Here is a 17,304-nt window from a genome sequence, read left to right on the forward strand (position 1 = left end):
AAAATGTGTAAAAAAATACAATTAAAAAAATTCCCAGTCCACAATCATCCACAACACATTCTCTTAGATGTCCATGTTATGATACATGTTCACATTATTTATTGACTGTATCTAAAAAAGATAAAAATATATTTTTATTTAAATGAAGATATGAAATAATCCTAAATGAAATACAATGACTTGGTTTATATTATTGTATATACTAGGGCAGGGGTCACCAACGCGGTGCCCGCGGGAACCAGGTAGCCCGTAAGGACCAGATCAGTCGCCCGCTGGCCTGTTCTAAAAATAGCTCAAAGAGCAGCACTTACCAGTGAGCTGCCTCTATTTTTTAAATTGTATTTATTTACTAGCAAGCTGGTCTCGCTTTGCTCGACATTTTTAATTCTAAAAGAGACAAAACTCAAATAGAATTTGAAAATCCAAGAAAATATTTTAAAGACTTGGTCTTCACTTGGAATAAGCGATAGAAAATGGATGGATGGATGGGTCTTCACTTGTTTAAATAAATTCATTTATTTTTTACTTTGCTTCTTATTACTTTTAGAAATACAATTTTAGAGAGAAAATACAACCTTAAAAATGATTTTAGGATTTTTAAACAAATATACCTTTTTACCTTTTAAAATTCTTCCTATTCTTAACTGACAATTTAAATCAATGTTCAAGTAATTTTTTTTCTCTTTTTATTGTAAAGAATAATAAATATTTTAGCTTCTGTTTTTTCGACGAAGAATATTTGTGAAATATTTCTTCAAACTTACTATGATTAAAATTCAAAAAAAATATTCTGGCAAATCTAGAAAATCTGTAGAATCAAATTTAAATCTTATTTCAAAGTATTTTGAATTTCTTTTAAAAAAAAAATTCTGGAAAATCTAGAAGAATTACTGATTTGTCTTTGTTAGAAACATAGCTTGGTCCAATTTGTTATATATTCTAACAAAGTGCAGATTGGATTTTAACCAATTTAAAACATGTCATCAAAATTCTAAAATGTATCTTAATCAGGAAAAATTACTAATGATGTTCCATAAATTCTTTTTTTTTTTTTTTCAAAAAAATTCAAATTAGCTAGTTTTTCTCTTCTTTTTGTCGGTTGATTTTTGAATTTTAAAGAGTCGAAATTGAAGATAAACTATGTTTCAAAATTGTATTTTAATTTTTTTCGTGTTTTCTCCTCTTTTAAGCCGTTCAATTAAGTGTTTTTTTCATCATTTATTCTCGACAAAAAACCTTCCGTAAAAGGAAAAAAAAAAAAGTACGACGGAATGACAGACAGAAATACCCATTTTTTTATATATATAAATGTATTTATTTAGCTATTCTTGTTTAAATCACACTTATGTGTAACTTACAAATGACAATATATTTATTTATTTAAGTGTGTATCAAACTGGTAGCCCTTCGCATTAATCAGTACCCAAGAAGTAGTTTTTGGTTTCAAAAAGGTTGGTGACCCCTGTACTAGGGCATCAAATCAGTGTCAGTTGAGTCGGTCCATAGGTTGCCTGTAGGGATTTTTAATGTCCAGCAGATGTCAGTATTTAGTGACACAGTATCGACACAGTATCAATACAGTTTTGCAATGTGTCGAAACGCTTCATGACGCCTCATCAACCCATCACTAGTGCGGAGGCTTCCAGGCTTGTGTCGAGTAATTCTTCTTCTTTTTCTTCTTTGGTTTAATGGCGGTTGACAAGCAACCTTGTGGTGTGCATTACCGCCACCTACTGATATGGAGTGTGGACGAAGATGGAACCCTACTCTATATTCTTTTATTCAACACTGTCTTTAAAAAATATGTATATACTGTTTTGTATCCTACAAGTGCAATCCTAAAATATCGTCCACTGCTAACCCAACCTTATCTTTCGTTAACTTATTTCCCAGTATTCCCTTAATGGTGAGGCTTTGTGTATGTAGTGTGTGCCTTTCTTGCTTTACAGCTATGCTGTTATTATGCTGTTTGTTACTTATGTATGTTATGCTGCAGCTATTTAAAATAGTTTTGTCAATTTGTCCTGGCCCGAAATAAATTGGCCCTTTGAAACATATCTTTGTCTTTGTGTGTTGTATGCAGAGGTGGGTAGAGTAGCCAGAAATTGTACTCAAGTAAGAGTACTGTTACTTTAGAGATTTATTACTCAAGTAAAAGTAAGGAGTAGTCACCCAAATATTTACTTGAGTAAAAGTAAAAAGTATGTTGTGAAAAAACTACTCAAGTACTGAGTAACTGATGAGTAACATACACACACATATCATATATATATATATATATATATATATATATATATATATATATATATATATATATATATATAAATAAATGTGTGTATATATATATATATATATATATATATATATATATATATATATATATATATATATACACACATTTATTTATATATATATATATATATATATATATATACAGTATATAATTTATATTTATTTATTTTGCCGTTTTTGTTCACATGTTAAAGGTGTTTTAATGAATATACATGCATGTTTAACACATATAGATTCCTTTCTTTCATGAAGACAAGAATATAAGTTGGTGTATTACCTGATTCTGATGACTTGCATTGATTGGAATCAGACAGTAGTGCTGATAGCGTCCACGTTTTCAAATGGAGGAGAAAAAAGTTCCTTCTTTCTGTCTAATACCACATGAAAGTGGTTGGTTTTTGGCATCTTATTTGTCCAGCTTCCATATTCGTTTTTATACACTTTACAAGAAATACATTGGCGGCAAACTCCGTAGCTTGCTAGCTTGTTTGCGCTGGCTTTCGGAGACTCTTGTTTTGAAAGCGCAGGCGCGATGGAGCGGCACTTTTATTGTGAAGACAGGAACTGTGCAGTCAGTCTATAGGCTTTTGACGGGATGTACGGTTGAAATAAAAGGGTCTTTTTTCCTTCACACTTTTGATTGATTGATTGAAACTTTTATTAGTAGATTGCACAGTACAGTATATATTCCGTACAATTGACCACTAAATGGTAACACCCCAATAAGTTTTTCAACTTGTTTAAGTCAGGTCATGTGACCACCTGGCTCTGTTTGATTGGTCCAACGTCACCAGTGACTGCATCTGATTGGTGGAACGGAGTGAACGTCACCAGTGACTGTATTTGTTGAAACGCAGGCACTATGAAGGTCTGTCTGACAGACCAAAACAAACAAAGCATGCATTAACAGATCGATAAAAAATAGTAGCGAGTAGCGAGCTGAATGTAGATAAAAGTAGCGGAGTAAAAGTAGCGTTTCTTCTCTATAAATATACTCAAGTAAAAGTAAAAGTATGTTGCAATAAAACTACTCTTAGAAGTACAATTTATCCCAAAAGTTACTCAAGTAGATGTAACGGAGTAAATGTAGCGCGTTACTACCCACCTCTGGTTGTATGTAGACCACATTGCTTAGCAGAGTTCAGTGATGCAAATGCATGTCAAGTTGATCAACAGATTGTATTATTCTCCAGTGCAATAACAGTACTGAAATGAAGGCTAAAAGGGCATTAATGGGAGCTTTAAAAAAAAAAAGAAGAAAAAAAAAAGTAACTAAATAGTTACTTTTCACAGTAACGCATTACTTTTTGGTGTAAGTAACTGAGTTAGTAACTGAGTTACTTTTGAAATGAAGTAACTAGTAACTGTAACTAGTTACTGCTTTTCAGTATCTAACCCAACACTGGTTATCAATAATAAGCTCATTGCAATAAAAATTTAGATTTAATTATCACAAACAATTAATATTATTAACACACACAAAAGTACCGAAAAGTGGTACAGTTGAGGACTGGGATCGATTTTTGTGCCGTATCGGTTGAAATGTGAACGGTACCCATCCCTACCAGCAAGTGTTGTTGTACTGGAAACTAATTTACAAACACAACTTCATCACATACAATACTCCACTATGGAATTGTTGTTATATTAAAATGAGAAACCAATCTATCTTCGTACAGCAATGGTTTGAAAAAGGCTTTTGGTCGCTGATGCACTTATTGAGCATACTTGCCAACCTTGAGACCTCCGATTTCGGGAGGTGGGGGGTGGGGGTGGGGGGCGTGGTCAGGTGTGGGATGGGGGCGTGGTTAAGATATATATATACGAAATACTTGACTTTCAGTGAATTCTAGCTATATATATATGTGTATATATATATATATATATATATATATATATATATATATATATATATATATATATATATATATATATATATATAAATAAAAGAAATACTTGAATTTCAGTGTTCATTTATTTACACATATACACACACATAACACGCATCTACTCATTGTTGAGTTAAGGGTTGAATTGTCCATCCTTGTTCTATTCTCTGTCACTATTTCAGAACACACACATTATACAAATAGACATTATAAAATCAATAAGAAAACGGGAGCTCTAATTTGGGAGTCTGAATTAGGATCAGAAGTTCCTATATAAACATTGCGTACTCACGTCGCCTTTTTGTATTGATTACTGCAGCTGTGCACTGGATTCATTCTCAAATACAAACTACAACTCACAAACACTTTAGAGTTAGGCTCCACCATCAGAATGTGTACTTAAACTTATAAAGATCACATGGATATTATTCAGTGAGTTGATTCACCAAAACTAACCTGTTATACAGGAGGAAAAAGCACAAAGGACATTTCAATTGTTCATCAGAATGACAAGACACTTCCGGTCTGCAGGTGATAGCATTCAATTGGGAAGAAACGCCCTACTGCCCCCTACTGACCAATGTGAATACTGATAAATGTGTAATGACAGCTCCAAAAATGAATTCAAACCACAAAATAAAATAAATAAATCAACACAAAAATGTGACACATTATGGGTGGGTCACATATGCATGTACAGTAGATGGCAGTATTGTCCTGTTTAAAAGTGTCACAACATTGCTGTTTACGGCAGACGAACTGCTTTATGGTAGACGAAAACTTGACTGCTGTTGTTGTGTGTTGTTACCGCGCTGGGAGGACGTTAATGAAACTGCCTAACAATAAACCCACATAAGAAACCAAAAACTCGCCCTCGATCATTAGCTGTTTATATTGTGGGAAAGCGGACGTGTGAACAGGCTGTCAACACGTCACTCAGGTCCGCATGGAGCTGGAGGGGGCGTGGCCTCCAGCTCCGCCTGAATTTCGGGAGATTTTCGGGAGAAAATTTGTCCCGGGAGGTTTTCGGGAGAGGCGCTGAATTTCGGGAGTCTCCCGGAAAATCCGGGAGGGTTGGCAAGTATGTTATTGAGTGATACAAGTATTGTTTTATTTGAAGATTTCATTGTTTAGTACAACCTGCAAATAAACAAAAATGAATTTTGAAATGCCAAAGGCTTTCGCTCAAAATGTTCTAAATACGGCATATCATCTTTTTCAGAACTCTGACTATAGAACTCCTGAACTTTCTGGGCTTTTGATGACTGGACACTATATCACAAACATCAAACTCTAAATTTAAACAATTCTTTATCATTTTTTTTCTTGACCTGTATTTCCTTTGGAACAAAAACAAACAAAACAAATGCAAATATCCTGAAACTTACTATTCAGCCAAGGACAATTTCCAAAATGTATTCTTTTAAATACAAAACCCAAAACCAGTGAAGGTGGCACGTTGCGTAAATGGTTAGGAAAAACAGAATACAATGATTTGCAAATCTGTCACGGCCAGGCCGCATTGGAATGCGCCCTCATCCTTGCGCTCTTGTGGCACCTCGGGACACCCCCACGGCCGCACACTTCCAGCCGCCAGCTGCAATAATTTACCGGCAATCAGCACACATGCCTGTAATGAAGGAGCTGCCTTCCTAAGCCTGGACAACCTGGCATGCCGGCGCCGGAATATAGTCTTCTGTTCGCGTACAGAAGGCCACATCCTGCTTGATGTAATCCTGCTCTCTCTGTGTTTTGCCCCTCCGTGTTTTCAGTGCGTGTTTTCTTGTGCCGTCCCCGCAGTAGCCTCCGTATATTTATATAAATAATAAATCCTTGAACATTACTGACCTCTAGTGTCTGTTGCCGTCATCTCCCTCAGTTAACTGATACCGACATAATCCGCTACACCTTCCTGATGCCGAAGTACATGTCAAACTACTGACCGCCATAACCACAACACCAGGGGGAGCTCCACTAACCACGTTAAACCCAGATTCCGATCTAACAAAGGTCTTAAAGGGGAACATTATCACAATTTCAGAAGGGTTAAAACCATTAAAAATCAGTTCCCAGTGGCTTATTTTATTTTTCGAAGTTTTTTTCAAAATTTTACCCATCACGCAATATCCCTAAAAAAGCTTCAAAGTGCCTGATTTTAACCATCGTTATATACACCCGTCCATTTTCCTGTGACGTCACATAGTGATGCCAACACAAACAAACATGGCGGATAGAACAGCAAGCTATAGCGACATTAGCTCGGATTCAGACTCGGATTTCAGCGGCTTAAGCGATTCAACAGATTACGCATGTATTGAAACGGATGGTTGTAGTGTGGAGGCAGGTAGCGAAAACAAAATTGAAGAAGAAACTGAAGCTATTGAGCCATATCGGTTTGAACCGTATGCAATCGAAACCGACGAAAACGACACGACAGCCAGCGACACGGGAGAAAGCGAGGACGAATTCGGCGATCGCCTTCTAACCAACGATTGGTATGTGTTTGTTTGGCATTAAAGGAAACTAACAACTATGAACTAGGTTTACAGCATATGAAATACATTTGGCAACAACATGCACTTTGAGAGTTAGGGCCAGGGTTAGAGGGTTAGGGTTATAATAAGGCCATGCAGAATAAGGCATTAATAAGTACTTAATAATGACTAGTTAAGAGCCAATATGTTACTAATTTGCATGTTAATAAGCAACTAATTAATGGTGAATATGTTCCCCATACGTAAGTGTTACCATGTTTTTTTACTGGTGCACAAAATGAACCGTGCATGAACATCACCTTGTTCAAACAACAAAACCAACACATGCATAAACTCACAACAAATTACACACCTGCAAATCAGTCTGACTTTGTCATGATCCGTGGTCGGATCATGTTTTGTGTTATCGGTTTGTTTTGGACTCCTTTTAGTTCCTGGTTATGCACTTCCTGAGTTTAGTCACCATGGTTACTTATGATTTTCACCTGCCTTTTCGCGCACCTGTTGCTCATCAGAGACTCTATTTAGTTCTGCCTTTTCCGGTCACTCGGGGTAGCTTCATTGTTTGCGTCACACCTATGCTACGTAAGTTTTGTTTATTCCATGTCCTAGTCTATGCTAAGTCTTAGTTTCATGTGTTTTAGGCACGCTTGCCTTTTTGTTGTTTTGCCTGCATTTTGGTAGTTTGGTGATTGATGTTAAATAAACTGAATCCTACATTCACGCTGCCGTCCGGAGCCGTCCATGGTTGCATTGAGAGAACGAACCGCAGCAAGCGTATACCCCTCCATGACAGACTTCTGCTGTTGCCGTATCCGTAATACGCCGATAGGGAGATGTTTGTATTTACACCATGAGTTGGGTGTGTTTTGACCTCTACCATGAATTGATTAACGTGGACCCTGACTTAAACAAGTTGAAAAACTTATTCGGGTGTTACCATTTAGTGGTCAATTGTACGGAATATGTACTGTACTGTGCAATCTACTAATAAAGTCTCAATCAATCAATCAATCAATCCGCCGAACCCCTGAGCCCAACTCACCGAACACCTAGGGTTCGATTGAACCCAGGTTAAGAACCACTGATCTAGAGCAAGAGGAGTTGCTATTCTGTTCCGTGATAACATTCCTTTTTTACTTAAATCCAAGGTTATGGATACTAATGGGAGTGTTAGAATAATTGTTTGTAAGTTATCACAAAAAACTTTGTGTTACATTGAGTTCTGTCAGGTGAGAAGACAAGAAGAAGAAGGCTCGTAAAACTCCACTGTGTAAGGGGGAAGCAAGATGGTGTTCCTGTGTTCTCTCATGTATGGTAATCAACAGAAGGATGTTGTTCTGGTCCGAGGACTTCAAAGCGGACAAATGTCAGGATCTGCTCAAACTTCCAGAGGAACTCTCTTTGAACTATTTGGTAACCGAAGGCAACACGGTTTACGACCCGCTGCCTTCTGGAAGCAGCTGTGGTCAGGTGGGGGGGAGGAAAGTCAAATAAAGGAGGAGGCATGCAATCTTTTGGCAGAGCGTGGTTGAAGACGGTACCGAGAGTGCCGTCCCCATGCGTCTCCTCATGAGTCCAAATTTAATTCTGTCTCGGTCTGATTTCTTTGCCTCTTGTCTTGTCTAATAGATGTCATCAGTGTTTGAACCTGACAGGGAGATTTATATTAATATCTGGTCAGATTAGTTCATTTCCAATTACTTTGTTGAAGATATACGGTCCGAACTCAGACGATCCCTCTTTTTTCCGTACGGTTTTTGACTTACTCCCTGAAGATGGAACTTCTAATAATTTTATTGGTGGAGACTTTCAATTGTTATCTGGATGCTCTATTGGATAATCATCCCCTAATCCCATACTTGCCAACCCTCCCGGATTTTCCGGGAGACTCCCGAAATTCAGCGCCTCTCCCGAAAACCTCCCGGGACAAATTTTCTCCCGAAAATCTCCCGAAATTCACACGGACCTGAGTGACGTGTCGACAGCCTGTTTTCACGTCCGTAAAGCAGTTCGTCTGCCGTAAACAGCAATGTTGTGACACTCTTAAACAGGACAATACTGCCATCTGCTGTACATGCATATGTGACAATAACATCTCGGGCTTTTAGAGAGTGCAGTGCACAACTGCGCCCACAACAAGGAGACGAAGCAGAATGCATCATCAGAGAGAGTGTTCAGCATGGTTAGAAAAATAGTGACAGAGAATAGAACAAGGATGGACAATTCAACCCTTAACTCAACAATGAGTAGATGAGTGTTATGTGTGTGTATATGTGCAAATAAATGAACACTTAAATTCAAGTATTTTTCTTATTTATATATATATATATATATATATATATATATATATATATATATATATAATAAAATAAATATATATATATAGCTAGAATTCACTGAAAGACAAGTATTTCTTATATATATATATATATATATATATATATATATATATATATATATATATATATATATATATATATATATATATATATATATATATAAATAAAATACTTGACTTGGTGAATTCTAGCTATAAATATACACCTCCCCTCTTAATCACGCCCCCCCCCCCCCGGGACCACCCCCACTCCCCACCCCCACCCGAAATCGGAGGTCTCAAGGTTGGCAAGTATGCCTAATCCTCCACTAACAATTAATACAGTTCCACTATTAAACAATTTGATTAAATCCAGAAACATGGTAGACATCTGGAGAACACAACATCATGATACAAGAGAGTATTTATTTTACTCACATGTTCACAAGTCATACACAAGAATTAACTACTTTATAGCGGAAGATGCTGGTCTAATATCCGACTTCAGTACTATACAGTATCATACCAGACTTCCGACCATAGTCCCATTATAATACAACTGCAGGTATGTTTTTCTAAGCCTCTATTACTTAGGATGATCAATGATTCCATAACAAATAAAACATTTCCACCGTTTCTTTATGAGGCAAACATCTGTGTTGTATTGAAAAAGGTTAAAGATCCTAGCAATCCATCAAACTATAGGCCTATCTCTCTGCTCAACCTTGACCACAACATTTTTACAAAGGTATTAGCCACTACATTAAACAAACACATACCGTATTTTTCGGACTATAAGTCGCAGTTTTTTTCATAGTTTGGCCGGGGGTGCGATTTATACTCAGGAGCGACTTATGTGTGAAATATCAAATAATATTATTTAGCTCATTCACGTAAGAGACTAGACCAGGGGTCGGCAACCCGCGGCTCCGGAGCCGCATGCGGCTCTTTGATCACTCTGATGCGGCTCAGCAGCTTACTTGCTGAACCCCACAATTTTCCCGTGAGACTTCCGGATTTCAGTGCCTCTCCCAAAAAACTCCCGGGATTAATATTTACCGATGTTCACCCTTACAGCTATAATTAGGGCGTGCCATGATGGTACAACATTTGGCGCCCTCTACAATTTGTATTAACAGAGTGCCAGCCCAACACATGTTAAACAATATACATCTCTTGTTTGCACACGTACGTGACAGCAAGGCATACTTGGTCAACAGCCACACAGGTTACACTGACGGTGGTCATATAAAACAACTTTAAGACTCTTACTAATAATGCGCCACACTTTGAACCAAAACCAAACAAGAATGACAAACACATTTCGAGAGAACATCTGCACCTTAACACAACATAAACACAACAGAACAAACACCCAGAATCCCATGCAGCCCTGACTCTTCCGGGCTACATTATACACCCCTGCTATCACCAAACCCCGCCCCCACCCCAACCCTGCTCCCTCACACATCAACCCCCCCTCCCCCCTCTGTGCGTCGGTTGAGGTGGGCGGGGTTTGGTAGCGGGGGTGTATAATGTATCCCGGAAGAGTTAGGGCTGCATGGGATTCTGGGTATTTGTCCTGTTGTGTTTATGTTGTGTTACGGTGCAGATGTTCTCCCGAAATGTGTTTGTCATTCTTGTTTGGTGTGGGTTCACAGTGTGGTGCATTATTAGTAAGAGTGTTAAAGTTTTTTTTTTTTTTATACCGACACCGTCAGTGTGAGCTGTGTGGTTGTTGACCAAGTATGCCTTGCTGTCACCTACGTGAGCTAAGCGATAGCCTCATACAACGTTTGTGGGCGGCATGGCGTAGTGGGTAGAGCAAACGTGCCAGAAACCTGAGGGTTGCAGGTTCGCTCCCCGCCTCTTACCATCCAAAAAAAAAAATCGCTGCCGTTGTGTCCTTGGGCGGGACACTTCACCCTTTACCCCCGGTGCCACTCACACCGGTGAATTGAATGATGAATGATAGGTGGTGGTCGGAGGGGCCGTTGGCGCAAATTGCAGCCACGCTTCCGTCAGTCTACCCCAGGGCAGCTGTGGCTATGAAAGTAGCTTACCACCACCAGGTGTGAATGAATGATGGGTTCTACATGTAAAGCGACTTTGGGTACTTAGAAAAGCGCTATATAAATCCCAGTTATTATTATACAACGTGTGGCTGATCAGGCACGCTGTCTGTAGTGGGTGTTATATGCTATATCATCACGGCACGCATGACGTTGACAAGCGCCATTAAATAAGAACCCGCGTGCCGCACCAGCTTTCAAATTCCACATAAAGATGTGGTCAGCGTGTCTGAAACCACTGGTTAAACATAGCACAAAGCAAAAGAAAAAAATTCTTATGCAGTGTTATTTCATTTAACATTTCAAAAAATTAATGCGCCTCCCATTATTTTCTATAATTTGTGAAACTTGTCAAAATGGCTCTTTGACTGGTAAAAGTTGCCGACCCCTGGACTAGACGTATAAGATTTCATGGGATTTAGCGATTAGGAGTGACAGATTGTTTGGTAAACGTATAGCATGTTCTATATGTTATAGTTATTTGAATGACTCTTACCATAATATGTTACGTTAACATACCAGTTGGTTATTTATGCCTCATATAACGTACACTTATTCAGCCTGTTGTTCACTATTCTTTATTTATTTTAAATTGCCTTTCAAATGTCTATTCTTGGTGTTGGCTTTTATCAAATACATTTCCCCCAAAAATGCGACTTATACTCCAGTGCGACTTATATATGGTTTTTTCCTTCTTTATTGTGCATTTTCGGCCGGTGCGACTTATACTCCGGAGCGACTTATACTCCGAAAAATACGGTAGATACAATTATTCATGCAGACCAAGTTGGCTTTACACCTGCTAGGCATTATTTTTTTAATGTGCGACGCTTGATAAACATTTTTTATTCTGACAAGAGGGTCTATGCCATGGGTGTCAAACTCAAATTTGGCCCGCCGTGTAATTTCACTTGGCCCTTAAGGCGATATCAAATTAACACTATATGGCCCGCCGATTATATTCAGCGGCAGTCCCGCGGTAACACCGCCTTCACCACTAATTCTCATACTTGCCAACCCTCCTGGGAGACTCTCAAATTTCAGTGCCCCTCCCAAAAATCGTCACGTCCGCTTTTCACCCAGTCTAGCGAATGCTGGCCCAGTCACATAATATGTGCGGCTTCAGTACGCACACGCACGTGAATGCAACGCATACTTGATGAACAGCGATACAGGTTACACTGACGGTGCCCGTATAAATAACTTTAACACTGGGGATAAGTTGATTGGCAACACTAAAATTGGCCCTAGTGTGTGAATGTGAGTGTGAATGTTGTCCGTCTATCTGTGTTGGCCCTGCGATGAGGTGGCGACTTGTCCAGGGTGTACCCCGCCTTCCGCCCGATTGTAGCTGAGATAGGCTCCAGCACCCCCCGTGACCCCAAAGGGAATAAGCGGTAGAAAATGGATGGATGGATGGACTGTTAGAAATATGCGCCACTCTGTGAATCCACACCAAACAAGAATGACAAACACATTTCGGGAGAACATCCGCACCATAACACAACATAAACACAACAAAACAAATACCCAGAATCCCATGCAGCCCTAACTCTAACGGGCTGCAATATACACCCCCGATACCACCAAACCCCGCCCGCCTCAACCGACGCATGGGGGGGGGGGGGGGGGGATTGGGTGCTGAAGTCGCACATATTTTGTGATCGGGCCGGCACGTTGTTGGAATGGACGAAAAGCAGACGTGACGACAGCTCGTGGAGGACGATAAATGCAGTGCCTTTAAAGCACGCCCCCAAGACTGAGGTCCGGGTGGACTACGAGGTATAATGACTGATGAACAACTTTGTTCGATAATGAAGGTTGCCTCAGCTCAAAGCCTGAGCCCCGACATTAATTGATTGATTGATTGAATTATTTATTGATGAATGAACTAGCATCCCAGAAAAGATGGCAGGTATCTGGCTTGGGCGCATCAGATTAGATCGGTGTGTTGCAAACTGAGCAGTTTAAAGTCCTGAATGGTTGGTTTATTCATTATTTTATTTTCTAATTTATTAGCCTGTGAAAAAGTTAACGTTGATATTTACCTCAGAAGGCTGCAAATAGAAAAGAGGCATTACATTTTTAGTTAAATTGTATTTGATATGCCATTGATATTTTTTAATTATTATTATTATTATTTGAAACTCGATTTTGCATGTCACTATAAAGTTATATACGCCGTGCTTGTTCAATATTCAATGCAAAACTTGTTTGGGTCCCTATTAAAAGTTTAAATTGTTCAACCTTGGCCCGCGACTTTGTTCAGTTTTAAATTTTGGCCCACTCTGTATTTGAGTTTGACACCCCTGGTCTATGCCAACGGAGCTGTCCTGTCACTGGACGCCCAGAAAGCCTTTGATTCTATTGAATGGCCATATTTATTTGAAGCTATGAGGAGGTATGGTTTTGGGGAAACTTTTGTAAATTGGATTAAAATGATTTATCACACTCCTAAATCTGCTGTTATAACAAATAACAAATAATCAGGGCCATTAAGTCTACACCGAGGAGTACGTCAAGGAGACTGTCTGTCTCCCTTGCTATTTAAAGGGGAACATTATCACCAGACCTATGTAAGCGTCAATATATACCTTGATGTTGCAGAAAAAAGACCATATATTTTTTTAACCGATTTCCGAACTCTAAATGGGTGAATTTTGGCGAATTAAACGCCTTTCTATTATTCGCTCTCGGAGCGATGACACATCGGAAAGCAATCGGCCATTTTCTCAAACACCGAGTCAAATTAGCTCTGTTATTTTCCGTTTTTTTCGACTGTTTTCCGTACCTTGGAGACATCTTGCCTCGTCGGTGTGTTGTCGGAGGGTGTAACAACACGAACAGGGACGGATTCAAGTTGCACCAGTGGCCCAAAGATGCGAAAGTGGCAAGAAATTGGACGTTTGTTCCGCACACTTTACCGACGAAAGCTATGCTACGACAGAGATGGCAAGAATGTGTGGATATCCTGCGACACTCAAAGCAGATGCATTTCCAACGATAAAGTCAAAGAAATCTTCCGCCAGACCCCCATTGAATCTGCCGGAGTGTGTGAGCAATTCAGGGACAAAGGGCCTCGGTAGCACGGCAAGCAATGGCGGCAGTTTGTTCTCGCAGACGAGCGAGCTAAACCCCCTGGATGTCTTGGCTCACACCGTCCATTATGCCACCGAAGATGATCAAGAGAAGAATATCGACCCTAGCTTCCCTGGCCTGCTGACATCAACTCCAAAACTGGACAGATCAGCTTTCAGGAAAAGAGAGCGGATGCGGGTATGTCTACAGAATATATTAATTGATGTAAACTTTATTCATTACTCGCGGCTTTACGTAAATTATTATACATAAACTGTGGTTACCAATAATTTAGCTTAAAAACATTACAACACTTAAAAACAAACACATACCAATCGTTGGTTAGAAGGCGATCGCCGAATTCGTCCTCGCTTTCTCCCGTGTCGCTGGCTGTCGTGTCGTTTTCGTCGGTTTCGCATGCATACGGTTCAAACCGATATGGCTCAATAGCTTCAGTTTCTTCTTCAATTTTGCTTAAGCCGCTGAAATCCGAGTCTGAATCCGAGCTAATGTCGCTATACCTTGCTGTCCATCCGCCATGTTTGTTTGTATTGGCATCACTATGTGACGTCACAGGAAAATGGACGGGTGTATATAACGATGGTTAAAATCAGGCACTTTGAAGCTTTTTTTAGGGATATTGTGTGATGGGTAAAATTTTGAAAAAAACTTCGAAAAATAGAATAAGCCACTGGGAACTGATTTTTAATGGTTTTAACCATTCTGAAATTGTGATAATGTTCCCTTTTAATTCAGTTCAAAGTTATACATAGGTTTCATTATTCTATGGTTATGTTACATAAATTATATCCTGATGTGTGACAAAGGCAAAGTAGATAATGGTACGTTGTTGCATTTATTTTGGAATTGTTCAGTCATCGGTACATTTTGGTCAAGGATTTTGTCTTTTTTTCCCTGAAGTTTTCCAAAGCCCATTCTTACCTGACAGAGACTTAGCCCTGTTTGGACTCATTAACTCTTCCCCTCTACACCCAAACTGCACTATTAATGGGTACAGTGCTGGCCAAGAAACTCATACTGGCAGAACGGAAGACACCCACTCCTCCATGCTTTCAAAATTGGCTGCATGAACTTGTTTCAGTCACACATATGGAGAAACTGCGATACAACGGACAATCCACTCAAAGAAAATGGGAGGACTCCTTGTGTCTGAGTCCACCAAACAAGCTGTGTTGCTGGTGCTGACAGTCCCGTGGGAAGATCGCCTGGAAGAAGCCTTCGAGAGGAAGCTCTCCAAGTATGCAGGACTGGTCAGCGACTGCAACAGGCTGGTTGGAGAGCAAGGTGTTTCCCTGTGGAGGTTGGATGCAGAGGATTTGCAGCCCGTTCCTTGGTCAGAGCCTTCAGCAGTTTGGGCATCGAAAACAGTTAGCACAGGACTGGCATGGGCAAAACAGTTCCACCCCTCCAAGAAAACCATTGCCTTTGTCAGAGCTGGGGACACGCCAACTCCTGCTAGAAGAACATCAGCAGGCATCCTGACGTCTGCAAAAGACTGGCAGTTGTTGGTGGACCTTGAAAACCAGCTGAAGTTCCCCAGCCATATCGCAGTCACCACCCTGCGACCTGACATTGTCCTTTTGTCTGAGTCCACAAAACAAGCTGTGTTGCTGGAGCTGACAGTCCCGTGGGAAGATCGCCTGGAAGAAGCCTTTGAGAGGAAGCTCTCCAAATATGCAGGACTGGTCAGCGACTGCCAACAGGCTGGTTGGAGAGCAAGGGGTTTCCCTGTGGAGCTTGGAGGCAGAGGATTTGCAGCCCGTTACTTGGTCAGAGCCTTCAGCAGTTTGGGCATCGATGGAGAGAGAAAGAGGAGAGCAATCCGCAGTACCACCGAAGCAGCGGAAAGAGTCTCGAGATGGTTGTGGCTCATAAGAGGAGATCCTTAGAGTCATGGTAGCTAGCTAGCCGTCTGGACACAAGCCGGGGGATTTGATCACCCCCGGTTGGGTTGCTTGGAGGAGGGCGTATGACCAGTTGAGAGACCCGAAACGCCCGGTGAATCCAAGAGGTCACTGAGGATGTGTCCAGACTAAGCATCAGTAGATGTATGTACACAGTATTTGCTTTGTCTTTTGTGTTGTGTTTTTCCTCTGTTATATGTTTTGGCTGGTGTTATTGTTGGAAAATTATTAATAAAAATATAAATGATATAAGTGGTAAAGGAATGGCTAAATCAGGCTAGAATGAAGGTTTTAGAATGGCCTTCCCAAAGTCCTGACTTAAACGTGTGGACAATGCTGTCAGAAAACCAACAAATTTAGCTGAACTGTACCAATTTTGTCAAGAGGAGTGGTCAAAAATTTAACCACTGGTCATTGTGATTAAATTATATATTCCAAATGTTATTTTCATGTCAATAATCAAATATAAAGTTAGTAAACAAGTGAGAGTAAGAAGTCTGTTCCGTCTAACACAACTTGATGTTTCTTGAAAACAGCGTCCAGTAGTTGATTGTTCCCCTCTTTTGTTCTAGAAAGTTCCGCCTCATATTCTGCTATCGTTCTAACACTATAAGATCTGACCACAGAACTTTCCACCAGAAGGTCTTATCTTTGTCCATGTGATGTCAGATGAAACAAAAATTGAGCTGTTTGGCCACAATACCCAGCAATGTTTGGAGGAGAAAAGGTGAGGCCTTTAATCCCAGGAACAACATTCCTACTGTCAAGTATGGTGGTGGTAGTATTATGCTCTGGGCCTGTTTTGCTGCCAATGGAACTGGTGTTTTAAATGGGACATGGAAAATTAGGATTACCTCCAAAATTCTTCCGGACAACCTAAAATCATGAGCCCGGAGGTTGGGTCTTGGGCACAGTTAGGTGTTCCAACAGGACAATGACCCCAAACACACATCAGAAGTGGTAAAGGAAAGGCTAAATCATTCTAGAATTAAGGTTTTAGAATGGCCTTGCCAAAGTCCTGACTTAAACGTGTGGACAATGCTGAAAAAACAAGTCCATGTCAGAAAACCAACACATTTAGCTGAACTGCACCAATTTTGTCAAGAGGAGTGGTCAAAAATTCAAGCAGAAGTTTGTGGATGGCTACCAAAAGCTCCCTGTTGCAGGTAAACTTGCCAAGGGACATGTAAACAAATATTAACATTGCTGTATGTATACTTTTGACCAAACGGA

At 39.9% G+C, this 17,304-nt stretch overlaps 3 protein-coding genes across 3 annotated transcripts in view; 1 reads left to right on the plus strand and 2 right to left on the minus strand.

Moving 5' to 3' along the window:
* LOC133575685 (uncharacterized) overlaps nucleotides 1-17,304 on the minus strand; it is a 462,851-nt gene that overhangs the window by 340,135 nt on the left and 105,412 nt on the right. The window lies entirely within an intron of this gene.
* LOC133575760 (uncharacterized) overlaps nucleotides 1-17,304 on the plus strand; it is a 551,361-nt gene that overhangs the window by 197,361 nt on the left and 336,696 nt on the right. The window lies entirely within an intron of this gene.
* Nucleotides 1-17,304, minus strand: part of LOC133575681 (uncharacterized) — a 515,078-nt gene that overhangs the window by 46,673 nt on the left and 451,101 nt on the right. The window lies entirely within an intron of this gene.

This window comes from Nerophis lumbriciformis, linkage group LG33, assembly GCF_033978685.3.
Source record: "Nerophis lumbriciformis linkage group LG33, RoL_Nlum_v2.1, whole genome shotgun sequence".
NCBI classification, from domain to species: Eukaryota; Metazoa; Chordata; class Actinopteri; order Syngnathiformes; family Syngnathidae; genus Nerophis; species Nerophis lumbriciformis.